The sequence below is a fragment of the Ascaphus truei genome, chromosome 7, assembly GCF_040206685.1.
Source record: "Ascaphus truei isolate aAscTru1 chromosome 7, aAscTru1.hap1, whole genome shotgun sequence".
NCBI classification, from domain to species: domain Eukaryota; kingdom Metazoa; phylum Chordata; class Amphibia; order Anura; family Ascaphidae; genus Ascaphus; species Ascaphus truei.
The window spans coordinates 102,489,301-102,500,083 of record NC_134489.1 but is presented as its reverse complement, the minus strand read 5'-3'; positions in this window follow the sequence as shown (position 1 = coordinate 102,500,083).

Here is a 10,783-nt window from a genome sequence, read left to right as displayed (position 1 = left end):
AAAGAAAGGGAAAGAATGCAAGTCAGCTAACCAGGAAAAGCATCAAACAAACACATTCTGGACAGAGGAAACACCATCAAAAATATTCTGTTGATAATGCTTCAATCAACCAGAGATCTCCATGCATTAGGCGGTTTATGTTTTTTCATTGAGGTTCCCTGTGACTTGTAGTGTGTCGGTATAGAGTGTGTCTTATATGGATCTCTGTTAAATTTAACTAGGGACTTTAGTCCCAGACTCCCTAAACTCCATTAAACAAGTTACGTCAGGGTTACCTAAATTAGCAACGGTTGTTATTTTCGGTGAGTTTATCGCATATCCACAAAAAGTCATTATACGCAAAAATAACGGCCATTATATATTTCATTAGCATAGACTTAATATCAGGTTAAATTAGCCCTACCTTGTGGTAACCCCATTCAGTGCCAGTGGATCATGCCACCTCCGTTGCCACGGACCCACCGGCGCTGACGGATCACATGACCGCCATTCTGAGGATCACCTGATCACTTTGGGGATCCGCTTGACCATAAGTAAAGGGGAAGATCCACCCCTTGAGTGTAAACCACGATCAGCACTGATCGCAAACAGCCCCTAAAAATAAGCAAGCGGTCATGACATACAGCGTATTGAAAGGGTTAAGTAAGTTAGCACTTTGTTTTACTAACTTGAAATAATCTGGCGTTACGCATGTCCTACCTAAAGGAAGCCTATGTTTCAGGGTCAGGGAAGGGAAATGACCTTTAAGTATGAGCTAAGTAACCTTACGTTAATTCCCTGCATATCATTAACACTAACGTCCGGAAAAATGCAACCATACGTTATTTCCAGGAGTAACACTGAGTCGACATAAGGTATTCACTTCAGTAAGATTAACCTAATGTTAATTTAGGTTTGCGTTAGGTTAGAGCTTCTGGCTCTTAGGGGCCGATTCACGAAGCAGTGATAAGTGGTTTAGTGGGCGATAAATGTCCTTACAGCGTGCTACGGCCTGATCTGCTATTCACAAAGCAGTGATAACAGCGCAGCAGCGCACTGTAATAGCTTTTTTACGCCCCTTAACAGTCAGAGACAAAAAAGTCGTCCGATAAACCAAAAAAAGGCAAAAGCGCCATTTTTTGCCAGTCCAGTAACAGCTATTCACAAAGCTGTGATAAGTTTATCGGTGTATAAAAGGTTGCCATATTTTTTCACCAGTTAAAGGCTGGCGCAAAAAAGATTGAGCGATGCATAAAAGCATTATTTTTTTCTTTAGTACTGGTATCAATCCTAAGGCTGACGGCGGTCCGGGGGCCCCATGGGTGTCCGGGGGTTCCTTGGGTGGTCCCTGTGGGTGTCTGGGGGCCTCCAGGTGGTAACCACAGGTGTCCGGGGGCCTCCAGGTGTCTGGGGGTCTTCGGGTGGTCCTTGCAGGTGTCTGGGGGCCTCCAGGTGGTAACCGCAGGTGTCTAGGGGCCCATGGGTGTCCGGGGGTCCTCGGTTGGACCATGCGGATGTCCAGGGGTCCCTGCTGGCCTGCAGTACCAATCCTGTACCGAACGAAAAGCGCAATACAATGATATAAATACACCCCCTTCCTCCCCCCAATCATACAAATGAAAATACAAATGAAGATACAGATGATGAAGAAGAAGAAGAAAGAAAGAAGACACCCAATTGGATTACAATTAACAGATGAAAAAAAGAAAGAAGAAGAAAACAAATGACTGTATCTGAGGACCTGGCTTCTTTGTTCGAGAGCTTTCTGAGAATCGGAGGGTGAAGACATCTAAAGGTAAGAAAAACCATTGAAGAAAAAAGTGTCCTCCGGCGCTTTGACTCATGTATAGTGAGGATAGTTCAGATAAATGCAAAAGAAGACAACAATATATCAATCTATCAATACAGATTATATACCTAATAATTAAGTGTGGCTTATTAATTTCCTTTCTTGATTAACACCTGCTACTTCGGATGGGAAGAAAATTATCAGTACAGGCCATATCTAATTTACCTAGCCTTTCCTGATTAATCCCCGCTATTCTGGACGGGATGAAAATGATCAGTACAAGCCACATTTCATTTGTAAGAGCAAGTACTTTATTATAAGTGAAAGAAAAAACCTGTCCTGCGCTTCAGTGTTCAGCAAGTGCACCTTTATTATAAGTGCTCTAGTAGGTATATAACCTTTATTGATATATTGTTGTCTCCTTTTGCATTTATCTGGACAATCCTCAACAGCTATACCTGAGTCACCGCACCGGAGGACACGTTTATCTTCTCTGCTCACATTTGGAGGGACGTGGAACTCCCTCCTGGACTCTGGCTGCTGGACTTAAGTATACCTATATTGGACTCTTTAATCTCCTCTATTTACACATTTGTGTTGTATTTACACTTGATTTTTTTATTGTTTATTTAATGATTTTAGGATAGTGAGCAGCGCTACTTTTTCTTTATTTTTTTTGCTAAGCTAAACTATTGAATGTTGTTTTAATTTTGCAGTTTTTTTTTCCATTGTATTTTTGTTCATTGCCAATGATTGCCTAAGTATTTATGTGTGCCCCTTTAGGGCTACACATACATACAGTGACAAGCAATGCATGTTTTGATTTTGAATTATGGGATTTTTTTGTGTTTTCAATTGTTTATTTCTGTTAATTTTTTAGTGTTTTCTTTTTAATTGCGGTTTATTTTTGGTCTTCAGCTTTTTAATAATGATGTTTATTTCGAGTTTTCTTTTCTTTTTTTTTTTAAATGTGTTTTGATTTTTAATTCTGGTGCTTATTTGGTTATTGCTTTATTGATTTCTGGTATTTGTTCGTGTTTACTTTTTTATTGTTGTTTATTTGGTGATTGTTTTGATTGAATTTGATATTGTTGGTGGTTATTTTTTTTAGGTTCACTATTGACTGTGATAGTGTTAAATCATGCCCATATTATATGACAGACGACCGAGAATGCTACATCCATCATGACAAAAATACACAGTAAAATACTTATATATTCTCTTGAAAAAAGGTCATTTAGTTTAACCCTTTGGCCAAAGCATTGTAAGCTTGCGAGCCACGTCATCTGTTGTATTCATATGCCACGCTCAATAGCTCTCCTATTTGACACTTATTTATTTTGTGGGGGCTCAGGGTTCCCAAAAAGAGCTTGCTGGGGTTTTGTGTGTTTTGTTACCATATTATATGAGCATGCTTTAACACTGTGCCAATCAATGGGTAGAGAGGGTGGTGTCCCCGGGTAGAGTGGGTAGGTAGCGGGAGAGGGTAGGTTAACCCCGTTCATTCTTAGTGAATACCATTTTTGCCCTCATGTTTTAGTGCACGATAAATAAGTGCATAGTCAGCGTAAATACACTGATTTTAACACTGTTTGTGAATAGGCCCCTTAGTGCCAAAAGATCATGACATAGATTGTATTTGTACCTTATATATTCAATACTGGGTAAGATATTAAAACATTGGGAAGTGGGTGTATTCATTTCCATAGCCTCAGTTTCTGCTCAGTCTTATAACAGCCATGCAAGTAAATATTTGCCTTTAAGCACAGCATGTATAGGGGGGAAATCATTATATATTATATGCAAACATTTAATTCATGTTTCTGCACATTTAAAGCAGGTAGTAAAAAAAAACACAAAAAGATTTAAGACAAGGGATACTAAGGTATAAATAATACTGTCATTTTGTTACTTATGACAACATTTAGGACTTTTGTTCAGACTTTAGTCTATTACAGTGACCTAAAGTCATCATTTATCAATCTTATTCTTACAAGACTCATAAAACTCAATGATACAGGTATCATTAGATAACCCAATCACAAATAGTGCTTATCTTTAGAAAAAAATCTCTTAATGCGGTGATTTGGGAGTCGTAGAGCACTTAGAAAGAGGATAATGTCCGCTTTAAGTGATCATTTAGTTCTTCATTCCATAAAGAGATCTATGATGTTATTTAAACTCTCCAGAAAGCACATTGCACCACAAATGTTGTAAGATTTAGGAAACATGATGATTTTCTGGCCCGGATAATGACATTTATTTTTCTTCTGTGAAGGGCATTTAAGTAGTTCTGTAAACAGTAGGAAAATACCATTGATCACCAGTATTTGTATGAGAAGGTTCCTGCTGGATATATTTAGAAATCACAAATAACTGGCAGAAATATTGTATTTAAAAAACAGGTGGGAGGTTGATTGTAAGAACAACATGTTTTCCAGAGCAGTCAAATAGCAGTGAAATAAGTGAAGTTCAATTCCACATAAAACCTAACACATGCATGGCCATATTTACAAAGTTGTCTTCTGCAATAAAGCGTCTTCCAGTGGTGGAAAAACACCGTACTGCCCATTCAAATCAATAAGATATAGGGTGTGTTCTAGGGCAGCACGACAGAGAACTGCTTACTGTATATGGGCCTAAATCCCTTCACTGTCGAACGAGCCTGCAATGCATTGCTTTCATGGCATACACACCTTAAATCAATACAAGACTAATAGTGTAATGAACCATACCCCTACTGAATAAGCAAGAAAGGAATTTTACATCATATTTCCTTATCTTACAGCTTCCTTAAACCTTTAAACATTCATACCAGCAAGCAGCAAACTAGGCGAGGCAACATAAGAGATTTGGTTACAATTTATTGCAAATACAAATATCACTTGTGAGCACATTTACACGTCTCAGACACGTCTGCAACCCTGCCTTTCCCCATTATCTCTTAGCATACAGTCCTTCCACTGCAGCCAGGGATTCTGGGTAACGGCATGCAAATCAGCACTCACAGTGTGTCACCTTCTATAAGCTTCTGCCTTCCGTATCACAAAGCTCTTTCAGTACTGGCGAAGTTATTGAATTAAATAACTTTAGCCTTTCTTTTACCCCCATAGTATATACAAGACTGTTTTTATGAAGCCCCACAAAAGGGAGGGAAAAGTAGCAGAGAAGGAGGAGGAGTGGTGGATGGTAGTCTCTAACATTTGCCAGCAGCAGGCTGATCAACACCTGGGATTTTAAAGGTAGCGATCCTGCTAAAATAGACAGAAAGCGCAGACAGAAAGCGCAGAGTCCTTACTTTCCCCAAGCAATTACTACGCTTCAGTCTTCCAATGAACTGCCGCAGTTTGGATTAAGCTGGACTGTGGATCTGACCTGCGGATCTTGAGCCCAAGGCGGAAACAAGGCTTCAGTCTCAGGAAAATACAGAAAGCATCGTATTTCGCCCTTCAGTGAGTGTGCTTCCCTCCTCACCAGCAGGGAGGGGTGTGAGTTTGAGCATGTATAATGGGGAGTGAAGGTGCAGGGACTCTTCAGAAAGAACCCCTGAGGAACTCAAAGCTCCCGGGGAACTGAATGTGAGGAGGTAGTGCAGAATCACTGGACCATATCGTCCCCTGAGGGTGCCGGACCTTTTCCGAATTTCAGCAAGGACACATGGCTCCCCTCATGTTTATACCCTTCAGCACCGAAAGCTTTTCCCTCTGTAATGCCTTTGACTCAAGTAATGATTGCCGAGGACTCTCCTCCCTCATCACCAGTGGATTGAAAAGATTGGGAGCTCCAGGGGAAAGAGCAGCTGCCTTATATAGTATTCACCACCTGAAGGGGGATGATGGCAGTGTAGGGATAGGCGTGTCCCTCTGTAGAGTAAATGAAGACCAAGCTCACACCATGTGCTGCTGGATCTTGTTTACACCCGGATCGGTCACCTCCAACCACAAAAGAGCCGTTGATGATCCCTTGAGTGCACGGGACCTGGATCTGCTAATCCTCAAACACCACCCAAAGATTTCATCTCTAGATCTGCTGATAGGGAGCAGGACTCGTTTTTTCAAGAATTTCTTTTTTTTTTTAGTTGATAGAATTTTTTCCCCCCACTTTGCATTGGTTAGGTCAATTAAGGAAGACGATCCTGATCTCAATAACTATCCTTTTTGGCTGATTCATTTCTATGCATGTATCAAATACATAGATGAGCAATGTGTGGCCCTATAATGTTTAAAAGAGGCACATGTTGAATGTATGACAGTTGTCAGGTGAACACAATGGGCCAGCCATGGTTTCTGTGGCAACATTAGAATGTTGTCCTTTGAATAGTAAAGGTACTGAGGGGTCAGTTGAAGGGACAGTTAGAAACAGGACTCAGACAAAGATACACTATATATGTTCACATGAATGTGAGGTATTGCAAATAAAATGTCTAAAGTGCCAAGTAATACACTAGGCGAGGAGTGGTCAACTCCAGTCCTCAAGGGCCACTTACAGGTCAGGTTGAGGACTGGAGTTGGCCACTCCTGCACTAGGCAAACAAGATTAGCAAGAACTCAATATTACTCTAACAATGTTTATCAAAAAACACCAAAGCCTGCAAAATTGTGGAAGATCATCAATAATATATATGAGCCCTCTAGCTATCAGGAGCATTCTAGTATCAAAAAGGATGATGGAATTTGGTATAATCACACAACTATTGCTAACGCATTCAAGGAATGCTTTGTGAGATGTGCTACTTCCTTACTATCATGACCATAACTCTGAAGCCCAGATTAAGAGCAATCCTACAGTGTATCATTTCCTCCTCCAGACTCGGCTCACATATTTCAATTTATCCCAGTGTCTGAAGTTGAGATTGTACATGAGATCCAAACACATCCAGTGTGAGCCTAACCAATTGCAAGGACTCAGAACCCCCGTCATTTCTAAACCAATTGCCTACTAAATCACCTCTATTTTGTCATGTGTTCATATCCCTGGAAAACTGCTGGAGTTATCCCAATTCACAAAAGTGCTGAAAAATCATTGTTTCCTACTACAGACAGACCAATCTTTATATTATCTATATTGTCCAAAGTCATGGAAAAATGTGGTCATTCCCAACTAGGAAACTATTATAACTTGTCAATTTTTTTTTCTTAATTTCATTCTGGCTTTTACCCAAATCATTCCACAATAACAACCTTCTTAAAAATATGCAATGAAACCCAGTGAGGAATGGAACATGGACAGTTCACTGGTGCCATTTTCCTATATTTTGCAAATGCTTTCAATGCTGTACGTTGACCCCACTATCATGTTAAACAAGATTAAGTGCTCTAGAATTGGGCCATATGTTGTAAACTGGTTTCACTCTTATTTATCTGAAAGATTCCAATACTGATCTCGATGTTCTAACTCTAACCAGCTAGCTGGTCCTCCAATGCTCTGTTCTGGGCTCTTACTCTTTTTTGACTTTATAAATGGTCTGCCACAGGTTGTAAGACAGCATCTATATACATGTGTGCTGATTCTATTTCATTTGCACACAGTTCCAGCCTCTGACCTTGAACATGTTCTGCAATCTGATTTCTCTAAGGTTGAATGCTTAATCACTAAAAACAAACTTTCAAAGAAAAAAAACACTGACAAAACAGTAACTATTTTATTTGGGACTAAGGCTAAAGGTTCCAAAAACAGAGATACTGATTAGTACCAACTCTACCAATAAGTTCACCTCGGTTTCCATCTCTCAATATTTGGGTACTGTATATGGCTTGACTCTCAGCTAACATTTGGTTTGCATATTGACTCCCTGACAGCCATAATCTAAACTTTACTGGCCATACTTAGTAGAAATAAATCTTGTCTAAGTATTATGGTCAGAAATCGCATTACACAACAGATGCTAATCCCAAATAATAACTTCGGGGACATAGTGTATGGTACAGCACCCCCAAATGTATCTCACTAAAATGAGGGGATATGATAACTATATACAAATATATTCGGGAACAATACAAGAAGCTTTCACTGAGGCCGGGAGAGATTGGGGTGAGGGGGGTCACGGAGGCCGGGAGAGATTGGGGTGAGGGGGGTCACTGAGGCCGGGAGAGATTGGGGTGAGGGTGGGTCACTGAGGCTGGGAGAGATTGGGGTGAGGGGGGGTCACTGATGCCGGGAGAGATTGGGGTGAGGGGGGGTCACGGAGGCCAGGAGAGATTGGGGTAAGGGGGGGTCACTGAGGCCGGGAAAGATTGGGGTGAGGGGTGGTCACGGAGGCCAGGAGAGATTGGGGTGAGGGGGGGTCACTGAGGCCGGGAGAGATTGGGGTGGGGAGGGGGGGGGGGGTGGATGGCTCGATGGGAGGGGAGGTGACAGATGGCCCTGCAAGGGCCTGAGGCAGACATGCGCGGAAGGGGCTGGCTGCCGGAAGGGGGAGGAGTGGAAGTGCTGAGGAGGGAAAGCATTGCTGAGATGCGGGGGAGGAGCGAAGGCACTGCTCAGAGAGCCGGAGTGGGGTAATCTCCCCCAACAACATGAACCCACCTCCGGCTTTTTTTTTTTTCTCCAGCGCAAGCGCGGGAAAAACAGCAGGGGGGAAAAACAGCGGGGGAAATTAAAAAAACACACGTGTGCTGCTTGGGCCAATATTTACTCGCCCGGAGGTTAAATCCACACGCCCCGGGCGTGTAAATGTATAGGATTGTCGAACACTGTATATATATATATATATGGCTTCCGCACTGCTCACTCCACGGAAACAGCCCTCACTAAAATAACTGACGACCTCCATGCTGCCAAAGACAGAGGTCATTACACTCTGCTCATATTACTCGACCTCTCTGCAGCATTTGACACCGTGGACCACCCTCTTCTCCTTCACATTCTCCTTACTCTTGGTATTCGGAACAAAGCTCTATCCTGGATCTCATCCTACCTCTCCCATCATACTTTCAGTGTCTCTTCTGCTAACACCTCCTCCTCCTCTATTGATCTCTCTGTGGGGGTACCCCAGGGCTCTGTCCTGGGACCTCTTCTCTTTTCTCTGTACACACTGTCTCTAGGTGACCTAATAACATCTTTTGGATTTAAATATCACCTCTATGCTGACGACACACAAATATACTTTTCAACACCCGACCTTACACCTGCTGTACAAACCAAAGTTTCTGAATGTCTCTCTGCTATATCATCCTGGATGGCCCTCTGCCGCCTTAAACTCAACATGGCTAAAACAGAGCTCCTCATACTTCCTCCCAAACCTGGCCCTGCTACCTCCTTCCACATTACTGTTGGAACTCCGATCATTCACCCAGTAGCCCAAGCACGCTGCCTAGGGGTCACACTCGACTCCTCTCTCACATTCGCCCCTCACATTCAAAACATATCTAAAACTTGTTGCTTTTCCCTCCGCAATATAACAAAGATACGCCCTTTCCTCTGTTGCTCGACTGCTAAAACTTTGACTCAGGCCCTCAGTCTCTCCCGTCTTAATTACTGTAACCTCCTGCTGTCTGGCCTTCCTGCCTCTCACCTGTCTCCCCTACAATCTATCCTAAATGCTGCAGCCAGAACCACTCTACTCTTTCCTAGATCTGTCTCAGCATCTCCCCTCATGAAATCCCTCTCCTCGCTTCCGATCAAATCCCGCATCTCACACTCCATTCTTCTCCTCACTTTTAAAGCTTTACACTCTTCTGCCCCTCCTTACATCTCAGCCCTAATTTCTCGCTATGCACCATCCCGACTCTTGCGTTCTGCTCAAGGGTGTCTTCTTTCTACCCCCTTTGTATCTAAAGCCCTCTCCCGCCTTAAACCTTTTTCACTGACTGCCCCACACCTCTGGAATGCTCTTCCCCTCAGTACCCAACTAGCACCCTCTCTATCCACCTTTAAGATCCATCTTAAGACACACTTGCTTAAAGAAGCATATGAATAGCACTGTGAATATTCTGAACACATGATACATAAAGCTTGGCCCCCTGCAGACGCACTTACCAGAACTCCCTCCTACTGTCTCTGTACGTTCTCCCTACCTAACAATTAGACTGTAAGCTCCTCGGGGCAGGGACTCCTCTTCCTTAATGTTACGTTTATGTCTAAAGCACTTATTCCCATGATCCGTTATTTATATTATCTGTTATTTATTTGATTACCACATGTATTTTACTACTGTGAAGCGCTATGTACATTAATGGCGCTATATAAATAAAGACATACAATACAATATATATATGTATATATATATATATATATATATATATATATATATATATATGTATATATATATATATATATATATGTATATAATATATCTTATACTATATTAGTGAAAGCACTGTATGTTTGCCTGCCTGCCTGCATGCCTGCATGCATGCCTGCCTGCTGGATGTCCGGTGTCCCTAGCGGCAATCTCATTGGTCCCTTGGCCCGCCCGCCCCCGCACACCTCTCATTGGCCTCACACACTCACACCACCCCCTTGGCCCGCCCCCCACACCTCTCATTGGCCTGAGGCGGAGTGACGGGCCAAAGGTCCAAAAAAATAAATAAAACACACACACACACACACACACACACTCACACACTCACACACTCACACACTCACACACTCACACACTCACACACTCACACACTCACACACTCTCCCCTCTCCAAATCACCTTTTCCCCCTCCCCAGCGGCATCACCTCTTCCCCCTCCCCAGCGGCATCACCTCTTCCCCCTCCCCAGCGGCATCACCTCTTCCCCCTCCCCAGCGGCATCACCTCTTCCCCCTCCCCAGCGGCATCACCTCTTCCCCCTCCCCAGCGGCATCACCTCTTCCCCCTCCCCAGCGGCATCACCTCTTCCCCCTCCCCAGCGGCATCACCTCTTCCCCCTCCCCAGCGGCATCACCTCTTCCCCCTCCCCAGCGGCATCACCTCTTCCCCCTCCCCAGCGGCATCACCTCTTCCCCCTCCCCAGCGGCATCACCTCTTCCCCCTCCCCAGCGGCATCACCTCTCCCCGCTCCAAATCACCTCTCCCCGCTCCAAA